An 18,046-nucleotide genomic window follows, 5' to 3' on the forward strand; every position below is an offset into this window, starting at 1 on the left:
AGCTTCTGTAAGTCTTAAACAGAGCTTGGGTGTTTGCGAGCCTGAGGTGGGCAGCAGCCGACCTTGCTATGATGGGAAACTTGTACAAGGAGCCACAGAGACACTGCTGGCATGTAAACTGACACTGCACTGGCTGAGGAAAATTTCAGCCATAGATCCAGGAGACTCCCAGGGTCCCTGCACCACCTAACATGCATATCTCCCAGAGGCTCTTCCAGTTCCAGAGACTTATGGGCAACCAACAGGTAATGTCAGGCCTTGGGGAGCACTGGTCCATCTGCTAAATTGCCCTAGGTTAGAGACGGGCGATGATTGGACCACTACCTACAGCGTTGTCTCTTCCATTTACGTATAGATACAGCATAGGCAACAACCATCTGTGGATCACTTCATAGCTCCCACCAGGTAGCCCTGACCGATTAAAGGCAGTGGCTCACCTTTGCCTACTAGGGAGCCCCTCCCAAGGGGCCACAAAACCAATGCACCCAGAGGCTGCACTAGACTAAAACAGAACAACTCCTGACTAGGCCCATAAGCTGTACACACAAAGGGTGGTTGCAACAAGTACACAAGTCTGCTAGGGCAAATCCCACTCAGTGGGGTCAGCCCCCACACAGCAACTCTTATCCTGTGGGCACAGCCAATTCCCACAATTAGTCAGCCTGAGTGTTAATCCTACCCACTGATCTACTAACACCAATAAAGGCTTAGTGACAACAGATCACACACAACCCACACAGAGATCATGTCCAGAGCCCCCGGCATAGGAGATCTGGGAGACTGTGCCACTGGGCCACACAGGACTCCTCCTACATTAGGCTATCTGGCCAAGGCTGAGAGATGAAACAAATATTCCTAACACATAGAAATGAACACAGAGAGACTAATAAAATGAGAAAACAAAGAAACATGCCACAAATGAAACAATAAGAGGAAACTTCAGAAAGTGAGCTAAATGAAATGGAGGCAAGCAAACTACCAGAGACAGAGTTCAAAATAATGATTACAAAGGTGATAAATGAACTTAGGAGGAGAATGGATGAGCACAAAGAGAACTTCAACAGAGAGATAGTAAGCATAAAAAAAGACATAGAACCCATAAAAAAGAACCAGGCAGAAATGAAGACTACAATAACTGAATGAAGAATACTCTAAAAGAACGCAATAGTAGATTGGGTGGAGCAGATTGAATCGGCAAACTGGAAGGCAAGGTAGCAGAATACACCCAATCAGAACAACAAAGAGAAAAAAGAATTTTTTAAAAAACAAGGATAGTTCAAGAGACCTCTGGAACAACATGAAGCGTAACAATATCTGGATCACAATACCTGAAGGAGAACAGAGAGAACAAGGGATTGAGACTCTATTTGAAGAAATAATGACAGAAAACTTCCCTAACCTGGCAAAGGAATTAGGCATACAAGTTCAGGAAGCACAAAGAGTTCCAAACAAGAGGAATTCAAACAGACCCACACCAAAACATATCATAATTAAAATGCCAACGGTCAAAGACAAAGGGGGAATCTTAAAAGCAGCAAGAGAAAGGAAGCTGGTTACTTACAAGGGTACCCCCATAGAATGTCTGCTGATTTTTCAATGGAAACATTGCAGACCAGAATATTCAAAGTTATGAAAAACAAGAATCTACAACCATGAATACTTTACCCAGCAAGGCTTTTGATGAAAATGGAAGGTGAGATAAAGAGCTTCCCAGACAGGGAAAAGCTTAAGGAATTCATCACCAATAAGCTAGTATTACAAGAAATGTTAAACGGACTTCTGTAAACAAAACAAAAAAGGGGGGGGGGCGTAAAAAAGAAAAAAGAAAGAAAAAAGAAAAGAAAGAAAAAAGAAAACAAATATGAATAATAAAATTGCAGTCACTATGTACTTATCAGTAATCACTTTAAATGTATTAAATGTTTAAATGTATTAAATGCTCCAATCAAAAGACATAAAAGGTAGCCAAATGGGTAAGAAAACAAGATTAACACACATGCTGTCTATCAGAGACCCACTTCAGATCAAATGACACTCACAGACTGAAAGTAAAGGGATGGAAAAAGATATTTCACATAAATGGAAATGAAAAAAAAAAAAAAAAGCCAGGATAGTGATACTTATTTCAGATAAAGTAGACTTTAAAATAAAGGCTATAATAAAAGACAAAGAAGGGCATTACATAATGGCAAAGGAATCAATAACCTTAACCTTAGTAAACATATACGCACCCAACATAGGAGCATCTGCATACATAAAGCAATTATTGACTGACATAAAAAAAGAGATCGACAGTAATACACTCATAGTAAGAGACTTTACACCCTATTGACACCAATGGACAGATCTTCCAGACAGAAAATCAACAAGGAAACAATGGGCCTAAAAGACACACTAGACCAAATGGATTTAATAGATATTTTCAGAGCATTTTACTCCAAAGCAGCAAAATATATATTCTTTTCAAGTACACATAGAACATTTTCAAGGACAGACCACATGCTAGGACACAAAACAACTCAATAAATTTAAGATTTAAGTAATATCAACCATCTTCTCTGATCACAATGGTATGAAACTAGAAATCAATGACTAGAAAAAAACTATCCACAAACACATGAAGGCTAAATAACATGCTACTAAACAATGAATAGGCCATCAATGAGATCAAGGAAGAAATCAAAATATACCTAGAGACAAATTAAAATGAAAACACAACAACTCAAAATCTATGGGGGAGAAAGAAGTCCTAAGAGGGAAATTCTTAGCAATACGGGCCAACCTCAAGAAACAAGAAAAAGCTCAAATAAACAATTTAACCTTACACTTAAAAGAATAGCAAACAAAGCCCAAAGTGACTAGAAGGGAGGAAATAATAAAGATCTGAGCAGAAATAGATGAAACAGAGTCTAGAAAAATAGTACAAATGATTTAAGAAGCTCTCGTGTGTCCTCTTCTCCTTAAGTAAACTATGCATTTTTCTATATTACTGCATGAAATCTCTTTGAAGGTGACCATACTTAATTGTATCCAACTAATCTCTTTCTATACTCTATTATATCCACTGAAATTAGGGTATCACCTGTACCTCTCTACCAAAACTGCTTTTGTTAAGTTACAAATAGCCTCCACGTTACTAAATTCAGCAGTCAATGTTCAGTACTCACTCAACTTGACTTGTCAGCAGCTTTTTCCTGAGGTCACACCTTCATCTTGGAAGCACTTTTTCACTCGATCTTGAAGATACAGCCTCTCCTGAATTTTCTTCTCCCTCACTGGCCAACTCCTTCTCAGTCTCCTTTGCTTGTTCCTCCTGGGCAACTTCTTCGATCCACTCTCAAAGACTGAATGCTCAGAGCTTAGTCATAGGTGCTACTCTCTTCTCAATCTATACTTATTCCCTAGATGATCTTAGCCAGTGTAATGGCTTTAAATACAATGCCAACTTCATATCTCCAGCCTGGAACTCCTATATTTAACCAATACTCACTATCTCCATCTGAATGTCCAATGAACAATTCAAGATGAAATTCCAGATCCTTCCCTTCAAACTGATTTGACTTACATGGTCCTCATTCTAGTTAACGGTAACTCTAAACTTGCAGTAGTTCAGACAAAAAATGTTAATCATGCTTGACACCTCACTTTCTCTCTCATTCCATATCTAACCTATTCAGAAATCCTACTGGCTGTCTCTTCAAAACACCGATATATTCCAAATCCAGACACGTCGCCACATTCACTGTCAGCACCCTGGTTCAGGCTACTAGCATCTCTCACCTGGATCTTAGCAATAATCTTCTGACCATTCTTTCTGCTTCTACCCATGCTTCCTATGTTCTAGTCTCAGAATATGCAGCCAGAGTACTGCTAAAGCTTAAGTCAGAATACAGCACTTACCTGATCAAAGCCTCCAATGGCTCTATGTTTCTCTCAGAATAAAAGTTTTGGTCATTGTAAGAACCCCCAACACTATCTACCACCTTCCTCTCTCATGCTGGCTGTCACTTTTCTATCTTTCATTATCCTTCTTATTCACTCCTCGTGAGCAATGTTGACCTCTTCACAGTTCCTGCTACATTTCCCACTAGCATCTGTCTCCTCAGATGTTTTGCACTAGTTGTTATCTCTGTTCTTTTCCCTAAAAGCCAGAATGACTCATCTTCTTATCTCTTTCAAATCCTGGTTCAAATGTCATTTCATCAATGGGGTAACATCTGGCCAACTCATTTAAGTTGTAATCTTCCCACCTGCCTTTGCATTCCCAATTCCCCCTTTGTTTGTTCTGTTTTTTCCCAAAATCATTATCACTCCAAACATCTTATATAATTTATTTATTTACTGTTTTATGGTTTATTATATATCTCCTCCAATTACAATGTAAGTTTTACAAAGATAAGAATTTTTGTCGGTTATGTTCACTGTTGCATATGCAGTATCAGAACAGTGCCTTAAATATTAGAAGGCACTCAAGAAATATTTGCTAAGTAAATTAATGATACATTTACATTTATATATAGGTTGACTTTATATCCTGTAATATTTTTATAGTATTTTTATTTTGACCAAGACATTTTCATACTCAAAATAGTTGGAAACAACTCTCAGATGATGAATAATATACTAGACATAACTGCATATATCCATAATTCTTAACAAGTCACTTCAACCTCTCTCAGCCTCAATCTCCCTATTGAAAAAATGGAAATTATAATTTTTATTGTGTATATTCTCCCAGCGAGGGAGAACGAAAGGAGATATAGTTCTGTGTAATATACACTAGAAAATTGGCTCAAATATTGTTGTATTCTGAGATGGACATAAGCTTACTACACCAAAGACTTATGAGACAAATGTCTGTTAAATTTTGTGTGAATCTTAAGTCATTCTTTAGTCACTTTGCCACTTCCAGCTATTCTAAACTCATAGCAAAACAAAGAGAATCTTTCTCATATTTCTTTCTGAAAAATCTTTAAAAGGTCCTTTTATAATCAATTAGAAATATTTAGATACAGCATATCAATTTGACACCCAAAGATGAAAACTGATTTCTCTATTTTATTCATTTGTAGCATCTACATGTATGATAGCCTGTTTTGTTTTCAAAGTGTGTTCCAATGCCCAAATACTCAGCTTTCTCAAGGCCACAATTTCCACATATTTTTGTTGATAATTGGGGTTATTTCATGGTTTTTTAAACTTTCTTTATAAAACTATTGTTGCCAAAATGCCAAAACTATTTTTAAAGTTGCAAATCAGGAAAGTCAGAGAAATAATTTCTTGAACTGATTCTCAAAAGTAAATTCAACACCACAAATAGGAATTATCTATTTAAAGCAAAATATAAGAGCTATGTGTATGTATGTAGATATATATAGATAGGTAGAGATAGATATGTATAGATATATGTATATCCATAAGTCAGTTTATTCTGTTTTGGGCTACATGATTAATACTACGATTACATGAAAATACCATGTAACTAAATAAAAGTATTATCAACACTTTATATCAGTGCCACTTGAGAAAATGTAAGTATTTATACAAATATAAATACAAATATAAATACTTACATTTATATGTACTTATATGATTTATATAATATTTATTTACATTAGAAAGGGGGAAAATAGAAAAAGAAAGTTAAGCAGCATAAAAGAAAGAAGACCAGACTGAATAAGTTTAATTTACTTTCACTGGGAGCACTAAGTCTGAGATGTGATAATTAGAAACACACATTTCCTTTATTAAGTCAATATCTTTCCCAAAATGAAAAAAGCCTTCGCACACAATGTCTTTATACTTAAGGCAATAAATCTGCTTACTAAATGTATTCATATCAATACATTCAATTCAGAACTATTCAACTATGTTAATACAATTTCCCAATATATTTTATATAGATATATTATAAAAAATATAAAAAATTACTTATAGAAAAGTAAAAGAGGCTTTTTAATATATATATATATATATAGAAAAACGGTAACTATTGCTAATGTTTCCAATAAAATAACATTTCAAAGGATAAGGGGGGCGGCAATAAAACTGTTGATTCAGAGTACACTCGAAAAAATAAAGACAGTAATTAAATTTTAAAATTACTTGCTAATCTCAGTAAAGCTATATAAACAATTGCATTTCTAAGGGGATAGAGGGACTGGAAGTTAATTTCTTAGGGAAAGTGTATTTTATACTTTCAAAATAAGTTTAGAAATCATGCTGAACTCAATTTTATGTGATCAAAACAGCCTAACAGTATTAAATGGCATATTCTTCTACTGAACATTACTGCACTAGAATGAATCAGAAATGTCCGTGCTGCTACCCTGGGAGGAAATCCTTTCTCTGTTCCAAAACTGGTGAAATCATCTGACAATCCAAGTCGAATGATGGTGTCCTGCTGCTCAGGTCCGTGTAATGGCTTTCCACCCTACTTATAATACAGATCTAAACTCCTCTGCCTGCTGTTCTGAACTCATCCCACACCACTCATCATGCTGCAGTCAGTTTATGGGCTCCTTAATGTCCACCACACAGATCAAGCATGTCCCTGCCTACGGTATTACATTTGCTCTTCCTTCTTCTATGTAACTCCATCCAGAGACAATTGTATATCTGGTTCATCTTTGCATTTAATTTCAATTCAAAGACTCATTGGAGAGATTTCTCCAAGCATTCACTCACTCACATGATGTTTGGGGTACCTATTATGTCCTATTCCAGGAACTCGGGCCCAGTGGTGAATAAGACAGAATAGCTCAGCTGTCCCCAACACTTTTGGCACCAGGGACCGGTGCTCCTATGAGAATTGAATGCCTGATGATCTAAATTGGAGCTGAGATGATGATGCTAGCTAGCATTGGCAAGCAGCTGCAAATACAGATAAAGCTTTGCTCGCTTACCCATTGCCACTCACCTACTGCTGTGTGGCCCAGTTCCTAATAGGCCAAAGACCAGTACCAGGCCCCAGACCAGTACCAGTCTACAACCCAGGGGTTGGAGACCCCTGGACTAGCTATCTTCCCTAATGAGGCTTGGGGAAGATCCACAATAAACAAAAAAATACTCTACAATGTCTAGGTAGAATGTAAATACTTCAAGTCTCCTCCAATGAAATATAATGGAAATAGTTCTCAACATAGCAAGACATTGAATTGTTAAAAGGATTAATCATAAAATTGTGATATTAACTGTCTTAAAAAATTGTTTGTTGTTCAGTCTCCCTCCAATATCCTCCTCCCTGAATTCCCAGAGAGAGTATAATTCAACCTTTTTTCAGTCTATTCTGTTTTGAAACCCTCTCTGAAAATTATAGGATGCAATTCCCCACCTGAAATATGGTCTCTCAATGACCCCATTTCTATCTCCCTATCTGATTTCCCCCAAAGCAGGCAGAAGTCCCTTCTGATATTTAATTACCTTCACCGTTGAGTTTTTCTCAGAATTTATTTCAATCTTTCACTTAATAGCAATCCTTTTTTGCTTTCTTCAGCAGAAAATGAACACTAAGCAAACATCAAATTCTACTTAAAAGAGTTTCTTTTATTTGAAAACATTATTAAATTGTCGCTCAGTCTTCATTTGAGAAGAAAAAAATGTCGTTTCCAGTGACTGTAGGTATCGTAAGATAGGTGCAGTCATTGAAGCAGAGCGAGGGCCCCTATTCAGCAGCTGCGTTTTAGCATCTTTAATAAAAGCACGGCTTCACTGGCTCCCCACAGCAAGGTCATTGCTCGTGGAAATCAATGACACTGAGCGAAGAGCCGAACTTTGGACACACGCACCACCACCCCCACGAAGACAACGCACATCAAATGAAGGAACATAATATAATCCTTTCTGTACATATATATACATATTTTTTTTTCATACTAAATGCTGTTTATAGCTGAAAGACTCTTTGAAAATAAGATTTGGATTTTATCGTGTTCAACTAAAACAACAGAATTAAATGTTGAGGGGTAAAATTGAAAAAGAAGTAGCTAATTTTATGACCAGTAAATGATACTATGGTGAGATTATCAAATCGAACTGATATTGGGTTAATATACCTGAGAGACTACCTCTCTGCTAACTTGCTATTATCTTTATGGGTCCAAGCTCTTGGAGCAGTTACAGTTTTATTACTAACTCACAAAAAAAGAATATTATTAGTACACTTAAAAGTCATCCAAATACATTTTAAAACTGCACAGACATAAAAAGAGCAGAATAAATACTACAAGAATAGCTATGACCACCATGGTACCTCAGAGGTCAGGTTACAAGTGGCCCTGGACCAGACCTTTCAGTTGAAGGAGATTGTTATTAACATGGCTTTGTTTATTAATTTTGATTTGGGCTTGGTTGATTATGGGATTTTTTGGTTTGTTGTTGCTGTTGGGGATTTGGGAAATAATATAATCAGAACAAAACAAAGCTCACTACTTGAGACCATCTATTATACTACAATACATTATTAACAAATACAGAGCTCCCATTTTGCTTCTATCTTTGCTTTAAGGAGAATAATCTCCAAACAAAAAAGTATAGAATAAATGTGTTAAAAATATAATTGAAATCCAAAATTGGTGAGATGAGACTTGAAAAGCTCATATCAGGTTAGTTTTTTGCTTATTTTAAAAGCTCATGTGGATCTAACCGGGATGAATTTTATCTCTGAATAAAAAAAAAAAAATGATTTGCAAGTGCAATGCAGGATAGACATCAGCTTTTGAGACACAGTAGTAAATAAAAGAAATGGTAGAAGACTGAAGATTAACAAACAAATGTTCCATTCTTCAAATATATTTTCTGAAAATGACACTTCTAAAGTTTATTTTAACCACTGGCAAAAAAGTTCTTGATTAAATCATTAATAGGGCATGTGAACATTTATGTGTTAATGACTAGGAGCTGGCCTGGCCTTATGAAGAGTAAATCATGCAGGTTAACCTAATACCTTTTCTGATAGTCAGGCTAGCGTGAAATGTTATATTTGGGTTACAGCAAGGCATTTGAAGTTTTTAACGATAAGTTTAGTAATTAGAAAAAATTCGATATGGATAATATTACAAGTGAGTGAATTAATAGCTAGATGAATAATGAGAACCAAAGAGTGTTGGTTAATAGATCAAATTCTATCTATAATAAATTATCTATTTTTGGGATTTCACAAACATTTGGATAGAAAATTTGACTATCTGCTTATAAAATTTACAAATAAATAGAAATTAGAGAAATAATATGTTTACAGCATAATTAAAATCCAAGATAAGCAGCCCATACTAATAAACCAAATTTTAAAATATTTAAAAGAAACATCTGCAATACCACCTATAAATTCCAAAATTCAAGTACATGAACGCAAAATTAGGGAAACATGCCTTAACTAAGTAATTTATTTTCAATTCTGCTAAGATTTCTGCCCACAACCTCGGGGCTATGGTAACTTCTTACTAAGCCAGGGAAATGAAAAGAGAGTGCCCTAGACTATTAATTAACAAGATGTATGTGAACGATCAGAAGCAAACTATGCTCTTCATGCTGAGGAGCCAGCAAGCAACTTTGCCCAGCTCGAGCAAGGAGCCTGAGGTAAAGAGTAATGAGGACAGAGAAGTTAGACTTGAGGAAGGAACTGACGAGAACAGTCTGGGAACTGCTGGGGCAAGAGGCAAGTGAACAGCCAGGGCAAGGGAAACAATCATCCCAAAGCCATCTAACTTTATGATTCTCCCCACTGCTCTGCTCTGTGTCTTAGAAACTTCATGGAAGGACAGTGGCATGAATCATGCCAAGCAAAGCTGTCATTACTATTTCGGCAGAGACTGGGCCATATCGGCGACAGTGAAAACACGAGGTAAACACATGGTATTCAAGAGGAAACATGAATAATTTTTTTTCCTTGCTACCCTCTGGGGTTTGCCACTGCAAAAAACAAAAACAGTAAGCTCGCTTCGGCAGCACATATACTAAAATTGGAATGCTACAGCATAGATTAGCATGGCCTCGCCACAAGGATGACACGCAAATGTGCGAAGTGTTCCATATTTTTTAATGTATTATAAAATCATGCCCTTGAGACCTATATAATTATTAACCAATGTTGCCTCAACAAATTTAATAAAAATTTTTAAAAGCAATGATACACACACACATGCAAAAACTTTTTATGGAAAAAGTTGAGTACAAGGTATTGTGCAAGGTATTTTAGAAAAAGCAAATGCAGGAGTCTCCCACCCTCCATGGGAGAAATGTACCAAGACCTCCAGTGGATGCCTGAAACCATGGATAGAACTCTACATATAGGAAAAAACATGCACACCTATGATAGAGTTTAACTTATACATTAGGCAGAGTGAGATATTATCAACAGTAACTAATAACAAAATGGAACAATTATAACAGTATACTATGATAAAGGTTATGTGGATGTGGTTTTATCCCCTCAAAATATCTTATTAATATGAGATGATACAATGCCTACATGATGAGATGAAGTGAGATACTCAGAATGGTATGCAATTTAAAACTTCGAATTGTTTATTTCTGAAATTTTTCATTTAATATTTTCAGACTGCAGGACTCCATATAAGCAAGATACCAACTCTGCCTTAGGAGCTCAAAATTTATTAGAGAGGTTTTCATGCACATGAATCCAAGGCAGTATCTGTCGTGTTCAATGAGTAGGACAGACACAGTGCTAGAGATGTTCAGAAGATGGCAGGACTCCTTTGTCTTGGCTCATGAGGAAGCTCACTGAAGGAAAAGGCATCCAGCAGAGCTTAGTAGCCCTGTGTTCTCCCTGGATATGAGACAGCCTATTATTTAGATAATGCCTCAAAATACAGAAATCATGTGGCTGTATGTTGATTTCTTCTGTCTGCCCTCCAGATCCTCTTCTACCTTTGTCCGCCCCAGTTTCTTCCCTGGGAGACTGGCCTGTGTGGACTGCCGCGGGCATCTAGTTGGATTCAGCCAACCGGAGGCACCAGCAGGCAGCAGAAGACAAGAGGCGAATGAAGTCAGAGTCCTTACTCTAATCACCTCCCTGCCAGACTACCCAAACAGTCTGCGTCTGTTTCTCCAAAGCCAGCTGCCGTCATAGAACCTTCTCTCTTCAGCTCTCTCACCAAGCGTGGGGGCCAATTCTCTCTTTCTGCTCCTCTTAGCCTAATGGGGCAAAGACTCCCAGCCAACACCAGCCCTGAGGAGCTACGCTGTCCCCTATATCCTTCACTAAGCCTGCCTATGCCTTTATATTGTCCTTTTATTAAATTCTGCTCAGTTACCCAGTTTGAGTATGTGATCTCTTTCCTGGCAAGACCTTGGCACATATAGCCCCCTTCTGGGTATCATACTCATATTGCTAAGTTGAAGACTCTTGTCAAACCTTGCAATATGAGTCTTTGCTTATAGAAAATTAAATATTAGAGATTGAAGACCTCAATCTGACTATATAAGGAATCTTAGGAAGGAGATAAGCATGAGCAATGGGCAGAAGTAGGCACAAGGTCTTGCCTTTCCCCATATCGTTAATAACTTGGTGGATTAGAAAGACAGAGGTGAAGAATGAGACGTCAGTAAGAAAAATGGCCCCCAACTTCGCATCACTGGATCAAGCTAATGACAAGTGATTTCTTCGCCAGGGTAGAGAGAAATTAAGATTCTTCACCTATGCCTAAAAAGCACAACCCCATGACCTCTGCTGCTGCTCCTGCTGCCGCCATCACAAACTGAGATCGTTTCCTGCTGTTCACTGTCCCAGAGGAGGCCACCGAAGACCGAGCAAAATCTTAGGCCTTTGGTAATAAAAACACAATAAAGTAGCCTTTCAAATTTGTTGGAATCTGCTGCTTATTTTAGTAAAATGTTGCAAAGTCAGCTTCAATATTATTGGTAATACTATTCTTTAGTTTAGAGAGTATCATGTTTATTTTTGTTATGTTTCTCTTCTTTTTCCCACTCCATCTGGCCTCACCATTTGCGTCAGCAACCAAAGACTCAAAGCTGTGCCTGAAGGAGACTCCACAGGAAATTGGAGAGAAGTTTACATCACTGCATGGCACTGCCAAAAATTTACAGTTAAGGATTGGACCTCCTTTCTGCTATTTCCACCAAAAAGGCATTTTCAATGGTTTTATCTTCCCACACTCCAGCCACCTACCAGACTGCAAGGTTTTCACATTTCTCCCTGGATTGTTCAACTCCTAACTCCCCCCGTCCCTGCCCCAAATTTCTGTTTGTTTCTTAGCCAGAGGAGTTTAGTAATCTTTCAGTGTCTCAATGCATTTTAGGGGGGCATGTTGGTACTCAAACACATCTGTTAAGGTTCCCAAATGTAGATAAATAATTCTCTCCTTGAGATAAACCCTCCACATTAGCTTAGAAAATAATACAGTGTTTTCTCTCTACCACAGCTGTGACTGCTTTGTAAAAGGAATAGATTTTAACATGCATATTTTAAAACCGTCTATTTACCTCCTGCTTTCAGGCACCATCAGTGTCTGACACATAAGTTTAAAGAAAAGATGAATAGAAGTCTTTTCTGGAGACTTCCTCTTGCAATAACCACCTTTAGATTTCAGAGTTTAAAATACCCAACTCATGCCTCCATACCTCTTCCTTTCATAGCACAAGGCAAATACCAGAATGGTTTCATAAGACAGCCTGACCCTGGTTGGCAGGCACCATCAATACTGCAGACTTTAGACCTCTTGGCATAGCCCTCTGTACACAGTGGGTGCTTGATAAATATTGCTGACTGAGTGAGTCAGGCTCCAGTGATCCAGAAATCTCACACAGAGACAACCACTTTGAAAAAGAAATTGTGTTTGAGTTGTAGGCTAATAGGTTCTGACTAGGGAAATAGATTCTGACTAGGGAAACTTCTAGAATTAATTGAATACAGTTTTAACTTTTTGATTTTTAATTTTCAAACTAGTGCTCTGTTATGGGGTGAATTGCGTGCCCCTAAATTCATATGTTGAAGACCTAAACCTCAATACCACAGAAGGTGACTATATTTGGAGGTAGAGTCTTTAAAGAGGTAATAAGTTATTATGAGGCCATTAGAGTGGACTCTAATCCAATATGACCAGTGTCCTAATAAGAAAAGGAGATTAGGGCACAAACATGCGCAGAGGGAAGACTACATAAAGACACAGGGAGAAGATGGCCATCTACAAGCCAAGGAGAAGAAACCTTGGTTTCAGACTTTTAAACTCCAGAATTGTGAGAAAATAAAATTTTTGTTGTTTAAGCCACTCTCTCTCTATAGTATTTGTTACAGCAGCCCCAGCAAACTTACAGATATTCCCAAAACTGTCTAGTAACAGGTTTCTTATTATTTAGGGGAGGGGAATTTGCTGAACTCTCTAAAAGTTTAATGAAAGTCTCTGGAATATCTTTCCCCAAAATATGCTCACAGGTGCAAAACCAAACTTTGGCATATAACTTCAGGGAATTCATGAACCCCTTTGATCCTAGACCCATGGTTAAGTTTTCCTGTATTTAATATCAAAGGAGATGCATGAAGAATTTGCCGGACTAGCTCTGAGAAATCTACATTAGGAGTGGTTCACTCACAGCTCCAATGCATGATATAAGAGGTATTGTCATTACTTTTGCAACCTACTAATAAATAATATGTTAACTAATGACTAATTATATAACATCACAAAATTTCCACAAAGAAAAGTAAGCAAGACTGTGGAAACAAACCTTGAACAGAAACTTGATTCAAAATTGTAATAAAATAATTTTGAAAAATAAGTGAAAGAATAACTTTTTTAATGAAAGGGTTTAATGAGCAACTTGAATATATTGAAATATTTATCCAATGTACCACCCAAGAAAACATTAATAATTCTGATCAAGATTTAAAAAGAAAAGAAAAGAAACTATCTCTGTAGAAATGAAATGAACTAGAATAAAATGTATCTTTTTTAAATTAAAATATTATATGATTTGTGTCGATCAAGCAGTTTCAGCTGAATCAAAAGGAAGAAGCCTGTTTACACAAAAATGCCATGAGGTAGGAGTTCAATGGCTGGATGTGTTGGAGCAAGAGCTAGATAATTGGTTGCTGGGGTGTGAGAAGAGTTTCTGGTGGTGAGTGGGGAGTTGAATTATATGCTCTCTAACAAACACCTACACTTTACTAGTTAGAGAAATAATGTATGCAAAATAAAATGTCACTGTAGAGTGCACTGTGTCATGAGTGAAGGACAAACGAATAGCGGAATTCAAAGAAAAGTGCTGCTTTTTGTAGTGGTGAATTTCAAATTCTGAGATGCCTGAGCTCCTCTTTGTTTTGCACCTGACAGCATCAGCGAAGGAGCAACAGAATCAATTTAAGGTTATGTCTCAGGGAGCATGAAAAGGTGGTTTGCCAACAGAAAACAAAACTGCTGCTTTCCAGCACAAGCCAGCCAGGAAAACACTAAAACCCTGCACCAACCCTAGAGGGAGCAGAAGGCCATGTACCTGTCCCTTGGCCAGTCATCAACATGGGCTTGCATTTCCGCACCCGTGATTGTTTGTGACTGGAGACCTCTAACACCAAGAGGTTGTTCCTGGCTTTTTCCATTTCATGTAAAATACTTATAGCTGATTGTTAGTTTTAAGTTTCATCTTGAAAGATAGTTTATTCCAAAATATTTTTTAACATATATGCTATAAACCATTAAGAAATAGAGATTTCTTCTTAAACAAAAATGAAATTTTTTCCTATATAAAAAAACTAGGTTCCTGTAATAGTTTGAATATTTTTAGACCCAAAATATTAACTCCTTACCACTAGATAAATTTTCACATTGAAAAATAAGTTATTTTTTATTTTAAAATGGCAAATCTGTAGACAAATGTTACTCATCAGTGACTACTAAATGCCACAGAGATGGTTTCTCTCTTTATTATTTTTCAGAAGTAGAAAGATATTTGTTAGTTAGTGGGTCAATTTAATCGCCCTATTAATGTGCTAAGCACTTTACATGCATTATCACATGTATGTTGCACAGTGATCCTATGAAGCAGACACTATTAGAAGTTCCATTTTATTGATGAGAGAACTGGAGCACAGATTAATTAAGGAATTTGCCGAGGGTTACACACCAATTCAAGTGGTAAGCCTAGAATTCTCCCTCGAAGTATCTGATTCCAAAGCATATGCCCAGTATGATGTTCTGTTTAATTCTCCTTGTTCTTGGGTTTGTTTGGATTTCGTTTTGTGTTGTTTTGTTTTTAGGAAGTTAGGATCTGGGCCACTTGTACAGTGGAGAAAGTAGTTATAAATAAGCAATATGAAGTAAAATATATATATATAGTTTATCTTTGAACAACACATTTGAACTGCATGGGTCCACTTTTTTTCAATAAATACTATAAATGTATTTTCTCTTCCTTATTGTTTTTTTAATAACATGTTTTCTTTAACTTACATTATTGTAATAATATGGTATATAATACATATAACATACAAAACAGATTTTAATCAACCATTCATGTTATTAATAAGGATTCCAGTCACCAGTTGGCTGCTAATAGTTAAGTTTTGGGGAATCAAAATTTATAAAACTGCATCGGGGGGGTTGGTACCCTTAACCCTTGCATTTTTCAAGGGATGACTGTATATAGAAGAAAGGGAATGGTTTTATAGTATGAGATTTCCATTACTTTGGATCAAGTATCCATTTTTTCAGCCCTCTTCAAGTAGTATCCCCTGAGCTGTACCAAGCTTCTCAAAGCATAGCCCTGAAGTAACCACCTCCATCCTATACGCTCCAAAAACTACTCTGCCCATTTTCTTAACGGATTTTGGTGATGCCATTACAAAGTTAAAGAAAGGCACTTCTAACCACTCTGTGCAGCTTGGGAGTTCTCAGCTCCCTCTCCGTTGCCCACCTGTAGATCTACATGACGCCATTCAGCAAGCAGTGGCTAATACTCATCCTCCATAAATTATGGGGAAACCCGAGCACATATGTGGTAGCAACTGGTAAGAAGGAAAAAGTAAATATATTCACCAAGTCTACAAATCTGAGCCCAAGAGCAGCAAAAGTCATATGCTGATGCTTGCTGAATATGAAAACATATTCTTCAACACCTGCCAACCCTCCAGTCACAGATTTTATCAAATGCAGTATCGCGATGTTACAATTCCTTAGGCCCCAAATTTTGGACTTATGTATTTTATTTATCTCCTTCTCTCACTTCCCACATCCAATTCATCAGTAAATCTTTGTTCTCTACTTTCAAATTATATGTTAAATCCACTTCTCTTTACCTACGCCACTACCCATTCTCCGCCCCATTCCAATTCACTTTTATCTTTCATCTAAATTATTACAATAACCTCCTTTCTAAAGACTCTCTGTTTCCACTCTTATGCCTAACAATCTTTTCTCAGCTTTGCAGCCAGAACAATCCTTTAAAACATAAGAAAGATAATGTTACTTTCTGCTCATAACTTTCAGTGGCTTCCCATCCCATTCGTGGTAAACGCCACAAGACTTACCATGACTAACGACGTCCTACAGAATTTGTCCACCCTCTGCTCTACTGCCACTTCTCCTATCCCTTTCATTATTGTCTTTCTTACTCCACTTCGGCCACATTGACCTCCTTGCTGTTCTTCCGACATAGAAACTAGAAAACCAGGATTAAAATTGACAGGGAATATTTAAGGACAATTTATTTAGTTAAAGACATCTATTTATAAATAGATAATTGTATTTCTACATATTAGATATGTGCTATGTATATGTCACTTTACTATAATGAAGGATTTTTTTAAAGTTCTTTTATTTAAAAAGATAATTGAGGGGGAAATCATGAATCAAGTGAAACCCTTGGTATACGCATATGTACATACGTATTTACTTACTTACTTGTTTACAAGTTTTCCATCTTCACCAGAATAGAAACTGCATGAGTGTATGATTTCCTGTTATGATTAAATTTTTAATGTCATATTTTGGAATAATTGTAGATTCATACGAATTTGCTAAGATAGTGCAGGGAGATCTGTATCCCCCCAGTGTTTAAATCTAAGTATTCCTTTTTTTTTTTTTTTAAGTGATTGAAAGTGGCATATTTTTAATTTCAGTGTCCATGTGTTCATTGCTATTACATAGAAATACAATTGCTTTTCCTATGTCAATCTTCCATCTTTCAATCTTGCTAAACTTACTTATTAACTCTAGGAGTTGTTTGTTTGTTTGTTTGTTTGTTTTCCTCTTGGAATTTTCTATGTAGACCATCTGCAAATAGGGACAATTTTATTTCTTCCCTTCTGATTTGACTGCCATTTGTTTCCTTCTCTTGCTTACTGCACTGGTTAATACTTCCCATACTATGTTATAGTAACAGTGGTGAGAATAGACATCCTTGCCTTGCCCCTAATTTTAGAGGAAAACACTCAGTCTTTCACCATTAAGTAGATGTTAGCTGTGCGTTTTTTGTAGATGCTCTTTAAAATTGGAGAAGTTTCCCTCTATTTCTAGTTTCCTGAGAGTTTTTTTTATCATGAATGAGTGAATTTTCTCTATTTTTTTTTCTAAACCAACTGATACAGCCACATAATTTTTCTTCTTTAGCTTGTTAATATTGTGATTAATTTATTTTCAATTATTGGTCTTTTATATTGCTGCTTTTATATGTCACTATTTTGTTAAGAAGTTGCTATCTATATTTATGAAGGATACTGGTCTATAATTTTCTTTTCTCATACGTCTTTTTCTGGTTTGTATCAAGATAGAGAAGAATCAATGAAACACAAAGCTAGTTCTTTGAAAATATCAATAACATTGACAAACCTTTAGCAAAGAAAAATAGAAGACAAAAATTACAAATATCAGAAATGAAACGAGATATCTCTATAATGCATAATAAGAGTATTAGAAACAACTCTACACACAAAAATTAGTACAGTTTTGCATATAGATGACAAGATACACTTATTGTAAAGGAAAGCACTCAATCAGGTTAAAGGTAAATTGCACTCAACAATTTGTACTTTGAACAGTCTATACAATTATTTCCTTAATTTTTATTTTTAAATCAA

General features: G+C 36.5%; 1 non-coding gene across 1 annotated transcript; it reads left to right on the forward strand.

Moving 5' to 3' along the window:
• The first annotated feature begins 9,931 nt into the window (after positions 1-9,931).
• Positions 9,932-10,036, forward strand: LOC118608814. The gene has a single exon (XR_004953193.1). It is a non-coding gene; the product is annotated as a U6 spliceosomal RNA (small nuclear RNA).
• Positions 10,037-18,046: the final 8,010 nt, after the last annotated feature.

This window comes from Rousettus aegyptiacus, unplaced genomic scaffold, assembly GCF_014176215.1.
Source record: "Rousettus aegyptiacus isolate mRouAeg1 unplaced genomic scaffold, mRouAeg1.p scaffold_m13_p_10, whole genome shotgun sequence".
NCBI lineage: Eukaryota > Metazoa > Chordata > Mammalia > Chiroptera > Pteropodidae > Rousettus > Rousettus aegyptiacus.